General features: G+C 49.7%; 1 long non-coding RNA gene across 11 annotated transcripts in view; it reads right to left on the minus strand.

Moving 5' to 3' along the window:
- Nucleotides 1-5,836: 5,836 nt before the first annotated feature.
- The window catches only part of LOC139828459 (uncharacterized), a 55,505-nt gene continuing 45,016 nt past the window's right edge, over nt 5,837-16,325 (minus strand). For 8 of the 11 annotated variants that reach the window (XR_011740069.1, XR_011740071.1, XR_011740072.1 and 5 more), the window contains 4 exons: nt 13,102-13,234; nt 11,807-11,986; nt 10,762-10,860; nt 5,837-10,310 (listed from right to left, as the gene is read on the minus strand). This is a non-coding gene — a long non-coding RNA (uncharacterized lncRNA). The remainder of the gene's footprint in view (nt 10,311-10,761; nt 10,861-11,806; nt 11,987-13,101; nt 13,235-16,325) is intronic. The other 3 variants (XR_011740073.1, XR_011740068.1, XR_011740066.1) reach the window with 2 other exon arrangements.

Genomic DNA, 16,325 nt, shown 5'->3' on the forward strand with positions numbered 1-16,325 from the left:
AGGCTGAAGTGGGATGTTTTGACAGACCTTTCCTATTTTTTACCTCTAGGGCTCGTTTGCCTGAGATCAATATACTCCTGCAGCAAGCTCTCCATTTGACAAGCAGCAGTTTTTCACCAGCTAAACATCCCCTTAAATCTTCATCAGTTGGGGGGGTGAGCTGCAGAGAAGCTGCAGAGGTACGGCCTCCTTTTTGAGGTCCCTCTGCCCTTGGATACAGTTTACTCCAACCTTACTGCTTCTTCCTCTAAGATGTTGAGTGGCAATCCGCGCACGTGCCTCTCGTTAGCATTTAATACATAGCGAGAGGAGATTATACCTCTTTTTCCCATCCAAAATAATCCTCTAATGTTTGAAAATAAATCACAGTAATATGTACCAGCAGGTGTTACCTCTTCAATGTTGTCTTGTTTGTAGCCAGCCACAAGAAAACATTCTCATAACATCAGAGGTAAACAGATGGCACTTATTAATTCACATGGCAAATAAACTCTAATATGTACATTGAAAAGCCAGTTCTGTGGGAGGCAGCTTTACCTGGCTCACAGAGTACATCACAGCCCAAACTCCTCACTTGAGATTAGAAATGGTGCTGTAAGAGCACTGTCCCACCAGCTTCACTCTTGCTGGGGAAAAAAAAATATCATCCTAGCCCTAAAATAGGTCTCTTTTTGAATTACTGTTTTTTCTAATTACCTCTTTGGGTGCAAACTATGTAGCAGAAAAGCTGGTGAGCTGGGCATATAGCTGGGCATGACACAGAGCTGGGGGCTCAGAGCATTATTCCCCATGGGGTGTTTTTCTGGAAGAGCTCTTAGAAAGTGAGGGAAATTGGAAAACCAAGCCAGGATGCTGTGCTTTTTTTCTGCTAGAAGAGATGCTGTGCATTAAATGCACAGCTCCTGTCCACCCAGGTGATTTCCAGGTGCACCAAAGCTGCTGATGCCATGACCTCAGCATCCCTGAGACTGAAGTTATGGATTTCATCCTTGGCAGCACTAGTCACCCTCTACAAGATATATACATATCTATCTATATATATATATATATATCACCATAGCTCTCTGCACACATATATACATGCATGTAGCTGCACACAGACAGATACCTTAGGCTCCCTCAAGCTTCCTAAGGTGGTGAAGTGCAGCATGGTCCTGTCTCCTTCCATCTCACTCCTCTGATTTCCCATGGCAGATTTGTGCTCCAGGAGCAACATGCCATTTTTGCATAGCGGCAGTAAAGGAGTTACACCAGAGGAACAAATGCATTTTCCACCCCCTTGGAGGCCTATTTCCACAGGTGTCAATCAGTGCCCCAGGAACCAAACCGGAGAAAATTACACCCGAAGTTATTAGAGGCAGCAAGACTCCAGGCAGCACGAACACAGCATATGTCCAAAAATAAACAGATTGCATGAAACTTTTCTAACATGCTGCGGGGCCATCAGTGCCAAAATCCCTGTTCCTGAGATGCGGAGCTATGAGGAGAGGAACGTGTGGTGGGAAGGAGCTGCTGGTGCTGTTTGTTCCTCCTCTTGCTGTGGAGCGGCATCTGCATCTGCAGCTCTGCTGGTGGCTCTGCCGAAGCACGTGCTGGCCCACCACGCTGGAAGCAGAGATGCATGGGCAGGCAGAGACTGAAGCTCTTGCATCAAGGTATTTTCTTGGCCAGGCCACCCACGCTAGTAATGATTGGGGCTGGATGGAGAATTATCAATGCAGATGGACTTAGACTAAAATAGTTCCTTCCTAGCTCCCCTTCTCACCTGCCCCCCCACCTCTATCTTCTGCAAAGCAACACAGCTGAAAATTGTCAACTAGCTTTCTGAAAGAGGTACAAATAAATTGGCAGCAAAGGGAACTCAAGGTCACCAAGGAAATCAAAGAGGTGTAACTTTTTGTGAAAGGTGCCTCAGAGGTCCTGAGCTGGGGGAGCAGCAGCCAAGACTTCTTGGTATGGCCACAATGGCTGCAGAACTCAGCCCAACTATGAAGACTGTGGCAAGGGAGAAGGACAGCCCAAGGACTCTGTGTCCAACACATAACCTGCCAGGAGCACCCAGCCTGTCTGGCAATCTCTCTCTCTGTGCTGCCTAGTGTAGGCATTCAACCCAAAGTCCAGCTCCTACCCATCCTGCCTGAAGCCCTTGCCACTCAGGTCCATATCTGGCTTCAGCCTGGAGAGATGTGGGATCCAGTCCTCCACTAGATATCCCATGCTGCAGGTTGGCTTGCTCTCTTCTTGGCAGAACATCACAGCAGGACCCTGCCAGCCTGCGGGCACCCATCACTGGAGGTGGACACCTCATACACCCCACTCCACCCCGCTCCTGGACCCCCTTGACAACTTATGGGGCAGACATGGGCTCAGTGCTCTGCCATGTGGTCCACGTAGAAGTCCTGCCATAAGAAGGGAGAGGGTGCTGCAGGAAGGGGCCCTGGGGAGCTGTGAGCTGAACGCAGCAGGGAACAGCACAAGAAAATAGACACCTCTGTTCCACAAATAGCTGGTGCTGTGGATGCTTTCCAAGGAGGAACCCAAATCTGGAGAGTACACACGGCAGGCAGCAGCATGTTGGACACCAGAGGAGCCGGACAGACACATTTCAGAAAGCCAAACAAGCGCACTGACAGATCAGTAACGTAGCAGCCAGAGGCCTGAACGAGCAGGTGGTGAAACTGCACGTCTTGCTGAAAGACACGCTGGGCTTGGAAACTGGTCGTGCAAGGCTGGCAGGGCAGCTCGCAGGCTGCCAGGGAGCCTGCCCCATGCCCCGCTCTGTTGGAGAGCCCCAAACATGCTCCCTTCCCCCAAGGCAGGACAGACCAGCCAAGCACTGCAAGCCTGGTCCTGCCATGACCACCCTGGTGTGCTCCACTCCCCTCCCCACCATGCTTTGATGGGTTCCTGCAGCCCTTCCAAAAGGGAGGGATGTGCAATGGTCCTGCACCTGTGGCTGAACCTCTTATCAATTTCCCAGGCACTGGCCCAGGAGCAGTGTCAGATGGCAGGGTGGCCTCATACCTGGCAGGGCGTGGAGAGCTGCTGGAGCTGCTGCTTATCTTCCACTGGTTCAACGATTGAAAATGCACAGGTCCTGTGTTTGAAACTGCATCTTTCTCTTGATGCTGCAGAGCAATGCCAGGACTGGGATTGCAGCATGCCCTTAGCTTTAGAGCGACCATTTCTTGCATCCCATTACACCAGGCACAGTGGGAAACTGAAGGATAAATAGACCCTAAGTGCTCTACCTATATCCAGCTGCCTTACACTGCCTCTCCCCCTCCCCATAATGGCTCTTGTTCTTTCCATCTCTACCACCTGATGCTCACTGGGTGTTTGGCCACAACCTCCAGCTGTGACCCTGGGGACTTCCCAACAGTCATCCTGCTGAGTGCTGGTGTTGCCCAGCCAAAGCCAGGTAGGTCAGCATGGTGAAAGTATTGCTTCTGGCTCGTGTCCCCAGTGCCACCTGTGTTCAACAACTACCGTGAGCTCCAAGGAAAGCGAACAAACAAAACAAAACAACAACAACAGGAAAACAAAACAAAAACAAACAGAAAAAACAAACAGAAAAAACAAACAAACAAACAAACAAAAAACATCAGGAGGCTGTGCTAAAAAAGTACAAGAGGAAAACTTGAAAGATTCAGAAGTAAGATTTGAGTTCATGTGGATTTTGCTAGTGCCTTCTGCTGTTTCAGTCTGCATGGGTCCCAGCTGCATGGTCTGTCTTGCAAGCAGAGGAATAGAAGTGTTCTCACTTGCTCCTTTCTTTCAGAGAAAAAAACAAAACAAAACCAAACCAAAACCAACCAACCAACCAAAAAAACACAAAACAAAAAAACCCCACAGAACAACTGATGGAGGTGGCTCAACAGATATTGCAGCATTTGGGGTGAACATGCAGTTTTCTGAGCACAACATGCACAATGCATTCTGCCACAAAACAGTTCAAGTGGGATTATCTCCAGCGTTGATGCTGCTGGGTTGCTGTCAGAGAGACTGTGCAGATCTAGTTTTGTTCTGAGTTCACAGGACAGATGCAGCCTCCTGTGGATGCAGATGTTCTGGTTTGGTTTTTTTTTTTTACTGAAGTTGTTCTCCGACAGATATTGTTAAAGCCTGTTCAAAATCCAGGTGCAAAATTAAAGTGCTTGGGCACCGTGGCATAACATAATCCCTGCATGATTTAAAATCTGCATGCCATCAGATCTGAGCAAGGCAAGCCCGAAGATCTGGTGTGGCACCTGCCCACTGTCCCCTGCCTGTCCCCCTCTCTGCCGCAGCCACCCTGGTGCCCATGGCAAGGGCAGGATCTGCAGGACCTGAGCAATGGGAGAGCACCACACACCCCTGCAGAGTCTGCACTCAGGGGAAATTCGCTCCAGCTGCCAGCCCTGGGTGATAAAACAATCTCTCTCCATCTCTTACTGCCGCTTGCTCCACCCCTTCATTCTTTTTACGTTTTTTCCGGTTGCACCCAAAAGCCTGCGCTCCCCAGGGTTTTTTACCCTGCTCTGCATTCTCCCCGATTACACTGCGTCACATTGACGTCAGGGAGGCAGCGAGGGACACGCTCATGGGGCTTCTTTCATAACCTGCCAGCCCTGGGGGCACTCATTAATTGTTGGGGCTGCGTGATATGCAGGTAACGGCACCAGAGACTGATTGCAAGCTGTCCCGAGGGAACCCACACTCGTTTTTCCACACAGCCTCCCTGCCAGGCCAGGAACAGAACAAACAGGCTGAAAACTGAGGCTGGAAAAGGGCAGATACCTGTCTTGGCTGGCGAGGCTTGGGGTGTGTGCACAAGGCAGTTCGCAGCAGTGATTTCTTCACGCACTGCTGAGCTGGCAGCACCCATGCAGGGGGAAACAATTCTAGAAAGCGAAAAAATGTTGTTGCAGACTTTGGAGCTTGGCATGGCCATTTTTGCAGGGTTGGAGGTTTTTTTTGGTGTTGTCATGATTAAGTGAGGTCACAGGAGATGACAGGTTCTGCAGCTCTGGTCAACAGATGCATTGTGGTCTGGGTTTCATTTGGATGGACTCAGGCAGAAATTCCCCACAAGAGGTTACAATCTTCTAGGAAGAGACGTGCATAAAGCCAGAGGGAGAGGACAGGGCTCTCCATCCACTGCGGTGGGGCAGATCCCCACTCCCAGGCTCAGCAGGTCTGCTGCAGGTTCTGCACATGCATCCATCCTGGGACAAAAAAGATCAGGAGTCTGGCCACAAGCCTCCGACTTGGCCAGTAATTCTTATTTAGTCATCCCAGTCTGCCAGCCCAGCACTCTGCTGTGGGTGTAAGCACCAAGCATCAGCCCTGTCAGGAGCACATCAGAGTTATCCCACGCTCTTGAGCTGGACGCAGTCACATCACAGTGAAGGGAAATGAGGCTTCAATTTTTCCATTTCCCTTTCGCTCAAGCATCTTCTGGAAAAATAGATAGATAGATAGATAGATAGACAGACAGATAGATAGATCGATCGATCTTTAAGAGTTCCCCAGCCCTGCCTCCTCCTCCTTCGTGCCTGCTCCTTGCTGGAAAACAAGGATTACCTCAGCTGCTGGATTTCTCTTGCTCAAGGAACGTTGTTTGCAATAACTCCTGGCCTGGCTACATCCTAAATGCTGGCCCAAGCCTGGGTTTCAAAGAGCCCAGGTTTTGGGAAGAGGGCATAAAATTAGGCTTCATCTTGGGCCACAACCCTAATTTTCAGACTTCGATCTGTCCTCCCTGCATAATGAAAATCCATTTCTTGTCTTTGGGGAGTCTATTGTAGACAGAAGAGAGCAGCATGGTTTGCACATGGAGAAGAATTACTACAAGTTGCTTTTAAAAACAATTTTTATTGATGCGCTCCCGATCTCCTGTTTGCTGGTGGGTAATTAAGTCAATTAACAAGCATCTGTTTATTTATTTCCCTCATTTATAGATGTAAGCAGTTCGGGTAGCAGTTTGTAACAAGGGCCTGCTGTAGCTTGCCTGCCGATACATGAATATTCAGGCAATCCCTTGCGTCTGTCTCCAGGGACCTGCCTCCTCCACCTCGGGGAACAAGCTCCATGGTGGGCAGTGAAGGGGAGGCTGTGCTGGCATGGGGCTGGGATCCTGCCCTAGTATTTGCCCTGGGTGTGGGCACCCATAAAATAAGTTCCCTCCTGATCTGCATTTTTGCAAAGCCCCCCAGACACTCCTGAAGCCCTGCTGGGATTTGGTGCTCATCCTGCAGATCAAGGCTTCAGCATCCTTTGAAAAAACAGGCTTTGGGTACCATGCTTGCAGGGAAACCCATGGAGGTTGGAAACCAGCACTCACCTCCCCTCTGCTGTCATGGGGGAGTGATCTAGGGTTCTGCCTGTGGAAGGAGGGCCTGATTTAACACATCACCCCAGCCACGGCACCCCTGTCCTCCACAAACCTATGCACTTTGCTCATCCCTGATGGCCAGGAGAGTAAGCACCACCAGGGAAGCAGCAGCTCCCTGAGGATTTGACATCCTAGGTTCATGTGGGACATTCAGGTGCATCTCTGTCAAGCCCACCAACCCTCCTGGACAGCTGGCTGGTCCTGACCTGGTGGAGGCTTCTCCCCAGAGTGCTTTGTGGTCACCAGAGCACCCCAGACTCTGCTCTCCCCAGCTCCCTCGCAAAACAAGCTCCATGTGCCCAGAGCCAAAGGCAAGCGACATTCCCGTGTGGAAGAAATAACTTCTAGTGATGTCTTCAAAGAGTTATTTAATCACAGGGAGTACAATTAAGGAGGCCTAGGAGCAAGAGAAAAGGGGTTAGCAGTATCTGGGAAGAGCATTCATCACGGAGAGCAGTTTGCAGGGGCACATATGCTGCTGACTCCTCTCTTCCAGATGCACCGGTTTTATTGCCATGTCAGCAGGATGAATGTTTACTCCCTTTTAAAGCCGTCAGGCAACTCAAACGCCGAAACCGCGTAACGCTAAACATGCTTGTTTTCTAGAAGATGGGAGGAAATGATGCTTAGAGAAAAGCGAATTGCCAGAGCAGATTAGACTGACCTCGCATCTTCTGCTCCTGACATGAGACACCATCAACAGCTCCAGAAGAGGCTGCAAGAAAGCCTGGTGCCAGCAGTTGTGGGGCTATCTGCCCCTTCCACACATATGCCTGGGAGAAGGGAGGGCAGGAGTTCTAAAGACCCTTTCAGAATTCCTTGGGTTTGGTAATTTAATTAGTTTAAATGAACAATTAGAGCTCAATTTCCTGTGTAACATCATCTAGGTGTTCCTGCTCCGGCAGGGGGATTGGACTGGATAATCTTCCGAGGTCCCTTCCAATCCCAAACATTCTGTGATGCTGTGAATTTACCAGTATCTCATTGCAGCATCCACTGGATGGCTGGACTTGCCCCGCTCCTGCTCTTCAAACAAAACAACAGAGTTTTGGCATCTTACAGTAAAAATAATCGGAGCTGTCAGTGCCAGAGCAGGCGTGTGATCAGGGATGGAGGCGTTGTATGTCGAGAAAGTACAGGTAATAGAGGGCACATGTAGGCATGTCATTTCCAGGGTGCGTGGAAGCATCAGGGCACTGCAGGGCCAATGCTAGAGGTGTGCATCTTGCTATTTGGCCAAAGTTCTTCAGGATGGCTGGGGCCACACCTGCTGTGTGGTGCCAATGAACTGCTGCTACTGTTTGAAGGGAGGGCTGTTTTCTGCACCACCTACAGGAAGCACATACAAGGTAGGGATGCAAATGGAAACAGAAGGTAAAAAACTCCTGCAGAAGCAGTGGTGTAGCTGACTGCAGATAACCAGAGCACCATTGTGGTTCTCAGGCAGCAGGGCTTGATTTGGGGGATTTAGGGCCTCAGGGCACTAGCACAAACACACAGAGAACCTTCTTTCATGAGCAAAATGGAGAGAGGATCTCCGGAGAGGCAGAACACTCACTAACACTCATTTCAGAGCTCACAGAAATTTGCTATCAATTTTCAGACAACTCAACTAAAAAATTCAAACCAATCCATTCCCTATTTCAATGTAAAACAATATGAGAAACAGCCAAGCAGAGCACCAGAAATGTTGATCTTTGCATGCAGGCTGGTGTGGAGAAGGGCTCAGAGCTTCTTGCTGCTCAGCCATCCTCCAGAACAAACCAGCCCCTGTCATCAAGCCATGGCGCTGGCCAAGGCTTTGACACATCAACCTGCAAACCCCTGGCTCGAGCAGCAGCATCTCTCCTTGCTCAGCTGCTCACGGTCTCTGCTCCTGCCCAGGGGGAACCTGCAGCCACCCATCATCACTCCAATCTCTTGCTGTCCCAGGAGGGTGTTTGTTGGACTCCTCCAAGAATGCAGAAGAAGAGCATGGCAGTGCCAGGCTCACCTGGGCAGCGATTCACACCCACCCTGCTTCAACATGACATCCAGAAAAAGCCTCCGATCTTATTTACAGCAGAAGCGGGAGGTATAGTAATAATAATAATTGGACAAAAGTTTGCCATAATGGATAGTGCACTGGCTGCAGCCCAAAGCTGCTTAATAGACCTGTTTTCCATGTGGCAATTGAGTGAAAGCACCACAGAAATTTACACCAAATGGCTCTGGTTGATAACTAAAATATCGAAGAGATGGGACTTTGAGTGGCAGCCCCCTTACCACACGGTGGTTTTGGGATCTGCCCGGAGGATGCGGGTGGTCCCGTTGGGGCAGTCCCTGCCAGCTCCCATTTTATGGCTGGCCATGCTCTGCCAGAGTGGCTGGTTTGCTGGCTGGTGGGAGCAGATGGTCTCTTTAAAATACAACCAGGGCTGCCAAGGCCTGCCGCTTTTATTAGCTGCCTCGGTGCGTGCAGGCTGCGAAGTGGCACCCATCCATCTCCTCCAGCACCCAGCCCTGCTGGTGTCCCCCTTCCCCCCTGCACCATGAACCCTGATGGGATCACCACTGACAGAAGAAAGCCTGCTGTTGATTTTTGCTTCATTTTTCAGCAGGGGGAGAATAAAAAGTTTTCGTTTCTGTCTTAAATTAGCAGGGTGAGATCAGAGGCTGTAGCAATATTGCACAGTCTGGGCTCACCTGCTAATGAGAGCACATCAAAGACTGTCGGGGAGTCCTGCCTTCCCCATCTCCCTTTTTCCAGCACGGAGGTCTGGGGAGGTGGATCTGGGCTTTACACATGCCCCACAACCATGCTGGATGAAGGTTGTACTGACCACGTCGCACGGAGGTCCCACCAACCATGCTGGATGGAGATCCCACCAGCCAGCTGGAGCCGGGGCACAGTGTGACCTCCAGCCAGTATCAGGCTCCCCAGGGTGCCTGGGACACAAGGGGAAAGTGATGGTAAAGTTGGCCCTCAGCACAGGGAATGCTGAGTTCAGCTTCTGCCCCTCGTTGGGACTGTCACTGTGGACCCACTGCCAAACATTGCCAGTTGTCAGCTGACACCACGTTTGGGGTGCAGAAACATTTTTTGGTAGCAAAGCAAGATTAAGGTATTCTGCCCCCATGGACTGCATGGTTTTAAAAGTTAAGAAAAAACTGCTCCTTGCCAGATTTGGGTGTCTGGCCTCTTCCAGTGTTTCATTCTGTATGTTCATTTTGTGGGGGGGTGGTGTTGGTAAGGAGTAAACTGCAGTCCTAGGGCAAGTATAAACCTATGGGACACAGGGGAGGAGGGAAATTTCTTCTACCTGCTTTGCACCCAGAGAAACCACGCTTGTAATTGCATAATTCTTTTTAAAGTCTCTGGAAGACACACATGAAGACTGTGTATTATTTTCCTGGGCAAATGCAATGATGTGCCTTCCCTCATGGAAATTATTTCTATTCTGCACCTTTCCTTAATCCCACACAATTTGAAAGACGACGGATTTATAGATTTTTGGAGTCTCTTTTTTTCCTGCTGCTGCCAGAAATGAAACAGATCGTGTGTTAGTTTAGATCCCACACTAGATGAGGATGAGGTTTCTCGGCTGCAGACTGCCTGGGTGTAGGGACAGGCTGGAAAGCAATGCGTTTGCTGAGCACTCCCCATCTACCCTATGGACCGGGCGTGTAGGGACAATGGTGGGAGAGGGTTTTAAACGGCTGCCCTGCTCCTTGGCTTCAAAGGACCCGAAAAATGCAGCGTACATGTGAGATCAGCTTTTTGGTAGTCAAGGTGAACCTCCTGAAGGCAGTTTGGCACCAGGTAGCAGAGAAACCGCACTCAGCATCTGTCCTGCCTGGGACACCTGGGATCAGTGGAGTTATCAGCATCAGATGCTGGAATCTTGTAAAGAAGAGGCTTTGGTGTCAGGAAAGCTGGAAAGCTCCCCAGGCCCTAGGAGAGAAGAGAGGAGGGGTCTGTTTCCTCACTGCATGCACCCAAACAAGAGCCTTTAACAACTGTCTCCTGCGTGAGAGCTGAGCTACACATCTGTGCCACTGCTTTGTGTGGCTTTTGGATCAGAGGACACAGTGAGCGGCATCGGAGGGCTCACAAAGGATTAAAAGAACTATTATTCCCCACCTTTCTCTTTACACATGACAAGGTAGAAGGAAGATATGGAGGAGGCGTATAATGACCACAGAAAGGGACACTTGATGCAAATTCCAGGAAAAAGAAAGGAAAAATTTGAAGTGAAATGAGTTAAACAACTGGTGCGCAGGAGGATGAAAGACAAAGCAGAGCAAGCAAAGAGGTTACATTGCAGGGGTGGTAGTTTCAGTCTTTATAATGTAGCCCAAGTATGGTCCTTCACACAGTTGTTATTATTACCATTAATAATTACCTCTGCCTAATGCCTTCCTCTTCCAAGCCCTTCACAAGCAGATGGAGCCAACAAAGATGTAAAGAGCACTAGGGGTAGAATCCAGCAAAACTGAGCCCTCTGAAAAACACAGAGAGAGGGAGAGACACCCTGTCACCACATCCATGCCACACCTGCATCATGGCATTCATTTTGGGGAAAAAAAAAAAAAAAAAAAAGACAACCAAACAAAAAAATCCCACAACAAACAAACACCCAGCCAAACAATGAAACAACGGTATTTTTGGTTTGAACACGGAAAGTTTTTTCTGCAGGGAAGGAGATGCAGTTATTCACGTAAGATGCTGTTTAGCTAAACTTCCTGACAGGCTGTCCTTGGGGTACCATCTACCCTCTACCAATTTTTTGTTGCTTTTTGTGTCCAACGCACCCTGGGTTTATCATCCATTTCGGCACAGCTTCCTCCAGTGTTCCCCGTGACAGATAGCTCCAGAGCTGAAAACCCCCCTGTGGCCATTTCTCTGGGACATCTTGTCCTTCCCAGAGTGTAAAACTCTCCAGGACTTGAATGTGTTTGTGGCCCCTGCCCTGTGATGGTGTAACAGCCCCACACAGGAGATTTCACTGACAAAGGGACTGTTCTGGGCTCCTGTTCAACAGGGAGATGAAATAATCGTAATGGCATCATTTCATTTGGCCTTTCTTTTGCTCCAGCTGTTCCTGCTTCTCCCCCAGAGATGCAGCTGCCTTTGAGAGTTGCTGAATTGGAGGAGGAGAGGCTTTGGCATCTGTCACTCCAGTGCCCCCTGCACTTTCTGAGATGGCAGGGCTGTTTTCCTGAGGAAACCTGTAACACAAGCAAGACAAACGCTGGCAGTCCTGTGTGGTCACATCTGGATTTCAGGGCAGGCTTTCCTGTTTGGACAAATGCAAGGCTCAGGGCGAAATTCAAGAAGGTGAAAATCCGCATGCTACACATCCAAGAATATATCAAAGAGAACGAAGCTCCAGCAGCAATTTCCACACAACCCTGGACACAGCCACAGGCTTACCAGAAGATCCTCACCTTCACTTCATCTGTTCTGGCCTCCCATTTCTTGCAAGAGGGGCAGAGACCCTGTGGCTGCCAGGGGTGTAGCCCAGCCTGCAGGCGAGAGGCTGGGGAGATCCCAGCAACAGGACAAAACGCCGTTTTCCCAAATTTCCTTCTAGGAGTGACTGAACTAAGGCTTTGGGGAGGCTAAAGCTGGGGGGAAAAAATAAATAAAATCTAAATACGCTTGAGGCACCAGCACAAGTGATTACTCCATGCATGCTTGGGGTTTTAGGCTAGGTTAAAAGCAAGTAGGACTACAAGCCTGCAGCAAACTCAGCCTTCTGCTTCCTCACCTCCTGCCACAGCTTTGGTTCAGACACAAGTGCTACTCAAGCAGCTCACGTTCCTGTGGGGTGAGTAGAATCCTTGGCTGCTTTATAGTTTGTGGGCAAACCTGGTCGTAACTCGTCCCTCATCCTGCTCTCCAGGGAGGTCTTCTCCATGGGCGTTTGCACAAATTGGGAAGGGGAATGAAGCCAGTGACAAACAGGGGTCATAAAGCAGCCAAGAGACTCTTGTCTCACTCCCAGGCTGTGAGACTTACCTCTCCAAATCCCTTCCTTTGAAAGCTTCTTGCTCTTACTAAGGACTAACTGGAACTCCTGTAGTTCAAGTGAGGAACTTAAACTGAGCTCACCTGAGGCCATTACAGGCTACAGACACCTGCCCATGCCAGAAATAGGTGAAAATGCTCTTGCTCACCACCAGTAAGTCAGGAGGTACCACCTGGTCTCCCACTCTCAGCCAGAGTCAGCAGACACAGAGCCATGGGAGAAATCAGTATGGGGCAGGCCTGGGGAAGAAATTATGTGCTGGGCATGTTTGTGGGAGACAGGGAGGCTGGGAATCATTTTGAGAAACAGAATCAGAGAGTAAGCCATTTTCTCCTTTCTGTGCCCTTATCCTGCAGATTTGCTCCCCATTTTCTCAGTGTGCAGAAACTCTCACACAGAAGCAATGGACTTCCCCTTAAATTTATGCTGCCATCGAGACTCCCCTCTCAGAATTTCCCCAAATGGCACAAAAATATGCTACTGCTGGAGAGGCTGCTGAAGCTGGCCTGGCAAATACACCAAGTACTGATAGAGTGCTGTGCTTGGAAAGGAGAGAGCAGAACTGTCTGCTTCCAGGAGGAAAACAAACAAACAAAAATTCATCTGACATTCATGTGTTCCCCAGGAAACAAAAAAAAAACAAAAACAAAAACCACCACAAACTGATGTGGAAAACACCCAAAGCACACACAGCCAGAATAGCCCACTCACCCCTCTTCCCTGGTAGGGAATCACAGACATCCTCCTGGCAGCTGCAACCTCTCACTAGAGCTTCAGACATGATGTCCACGTGGACCACAGACCCCACAGTTCAAGGATGAGAAATGCAATAACTCACTCCTTCCTGTATAAAAAGGCATTTGAGAAACTAAACATACAAAGGCTTGCAAGTGGTTCTGATAAAAGGCAGCAAACAGATCCCTGGACTCAAGAAGAATGTGGGGTACTTATATTTGAGAGGCATAGCTGAGAGCCCTGCCAATCTTCTGAACAGGTGAGAAGCACTTCATCCTTCACAGCAATCCTCATCACTGCTGGGGAAACTTCGCTGCTTTTAAGAGCATCCTCACTTGGAAAAGCACAGCTTCCTCAATATTTGCTACCGTAGGCGATGGTCTGCAGCTGAAACACACCACTGTCACACCACCCTTCCTCACCCAAAATGCTGCAAATGGCTGAGGATGGACCAACCAACACACAGAGCAAAAGGAAAAAACACCCAGGACTGCTGCCTGCTCCATGCTGCCTGGAGCGGGGTGACACAATGGGGAGATTACAATAAGCCCATAAATCAGTGAGGGGAAAGCAGGGAGCATAAACACCAATGTGATCACTGAATACACAGGGAAGTGGACTTATAAGCAGAGGCAGAAGTTTTAATAAATATGCATTCCTGGGGAAACTCTGCATGTGCCCCCACCGAGGAGACAGGATGGCGCCTGCGACACTCACCCCGTCCCTGCAGCCCTGCCTGGAGGTGGGCGCAGCTGAGGGAGGACACTGGCTGCTGTGGGCAGCCCCACAGGATTAGCTGCTGGCCCGCAGCACAATATCTAACCCTGCAAGAAGTGCTGTGATGGGGAAGCAGCTCCAGAACTAGTCACAAGCCAAGGGCACCCCCTACACAGAGCCTATAAAACTGCAATGGGGAGATGCACTTTTATATGAAGTCCTGGGGCACTGACCTTGAGGAGAAGGGTGGCGAAAGGCCACAAAGCAGCTTTGTCCTCAGCCCTTGGGTGGTCTTTGATCTGACTGCCGGACAAGGCCACCCCAAAGTGCACTCCGAGGGACATGACTTTCGCTTGAAGTCCTTCAGGTCTGACTGCTGGGTACAGGGGTTCACCAGAGCTGCCCAGCTTCACTGGAGGCTTGCCACCACCTTTAAAGATGTGCACATTCAGGGCTGCAACTAAGCAGAGCCAGAATGGGGCGTGGGAACATCAAACGTACCACGTCCTGCCAGCCACGGCTGCTAAGGCAGAGAGGCTGCAAGGTGAGTATTGCAGCTGGGGGAGCCTGAAGATGCAGAGGCCATGCTTTGGGTCCATGTGCAATCACCTCTTTTAGTAACTGTGCTCACTCCACTGTCCTCCCTTCACCTCATGCTGGATTAAAACAAAAGCAGCATGTAAAATGATTGCCTCAAATCTCCGACCTGGCTGCAAGCTACATTTTCTGGGCCAGAAACGTCTGACAACACATTCCCTGAAGGATGCAAACAAGTCTCCAGATTCGATGTGGCAGCCTTTCCTTCCGTCCTTCCTTCATTACAGGCAGCACTTCCTTGGGGATGACCCCCACATTTATGCCCTCAGCTAGAGGAAGATGGCCTATCACATGTGGAAACAGGCTCCAGCTCTGCAGAGGGATCAGGATGGACTCCAGCAGGCAGTTGGTAGCATAGCCGGCATCTGACTCCATCCTACTGCCTCCTAAATCCCTGACTCCTCAAAATCCCCCACCCATCCAAATCCCCTTGCAGGGTTGGTTGAAGAACCAGACCACACACAGGGTTAAGCTCCCGGAGGGTGCAGGGAGGAGGCAGCAGGGCAAACCCAAGACCCTGTGTCCACAGAAGCAGCTTGGCAGTGTGTGAGAGGAGATCCCTTCCCCTGCAGTGTTCTGCTTGCATAAGCAATGTTTACGCTATTAAATTCGGAAAAGCAATAATATCCCCAGCAATAGATGCTGCTCATGATAGCTCAGGGAACAGATAAGAACCCCAGAGATATGTTATTCCAGTTCAAAGTCTTGGTCACAGTGACCTCCATGGACATTTTAAAATCAAGCTGGTTTAACTCTGGTTCTTTATTTGTTTGTTGTTGTGGCTGCTTTTTAAAGAAACTTTCAAAGACCCTAAACTCTGCTGTGTATCTTCTGTTCACTAAGTTTCCTTTTGCATTTAATGAGGCAAAGACCAGTTAATTAAAAATAAGATATCCATCTCCCAGCTAACATATTGCCTTTGGCCCAAGTGATAGTGCTCCCCACCCTGTGCACAAAGCTATTGCTGCAGTCACCTGGGCACAACACAAACTGAAATGGAAATGCAAAGCAGAGGCTGTGCTGACAGAAACGCCTAAGCACCCCTCCGAGCTCACGGAATCTGGAAGCTCTCACCGAAACAGGAAAGCAAAGCGCCAACTGCAAAATGAACCCGGCAGAATGAGAACTCCCCGCTCCTCCCTCCTCCCAGATGAAAAACAGCCCTTTGAGGGGATGTGTTTGCACCATATATGATCCACTACAGAAGTGACAGAGGCAAAGCAGAGCAGGGGTGAAATCCTTCACTGCTGCTTCCCCACAGATCTAACAGATAAATTACAAAAAGCAAAAAACAAAACAAAAACCACACACACACACACACCCCAAAAAACAAAACCACACACAACAAACAAACAAACAAACAAACAAAACCAAATAAACAAACAAAAGACAGAAACAAAGCAGCAGAATCAGTTTATAACCCATCAAACACCGAAGCCTGCGCATGTTGCTGCTTTGGAGTGCAGCATGGTTCTGTAGCACTCTCATGCTGCACGCCTGGGCCAGCACTTCTTCCAGTGAGTTCTCCACCACCCAACAGGAGACGCAGCTCCAGACCTGCACCCTGCAACACGGGCCTCTTCTTCAAGCTCTATAAGCATGGGTGGAAGGTAAAACTTGTTTTTCCCAAAACAGGCTCATTCCTTCTTTCCCGCAGGGATGCTCTCACGGCAACACCTATCTGGTACCCCCATATCTTTTCCCAGATGGGACAAGTCCTGGAGAGCACAGCCAAGACCAGCCTCTCTCCTGGAAGGATCAGAGACCAGAATGACCAAAAGGTGGGCAGACTGGGCAGCCAGCAAGCAAGCATCCCAGCTGGCAAGAGAGAGGGGCTGGGTGGTCTCACAGAGCCCACAGACCCCCCTGCAAAGCTTCACATCCCT

This window comes from Patagioenas fasciata, chromosome 7 (assembly GCF_037038585.1).
Source record: "Patagioenas fasciata isolate bPatFas1 chromosome 7, bPatFas1.hap1, whole genome shotgun sequence".
Lineage (NCBI taxonomy): Eukaryota > Metazoa > Chordata > Aves > Columbiformes > Columbidae > Patagioenas > Patagioenas fasciata.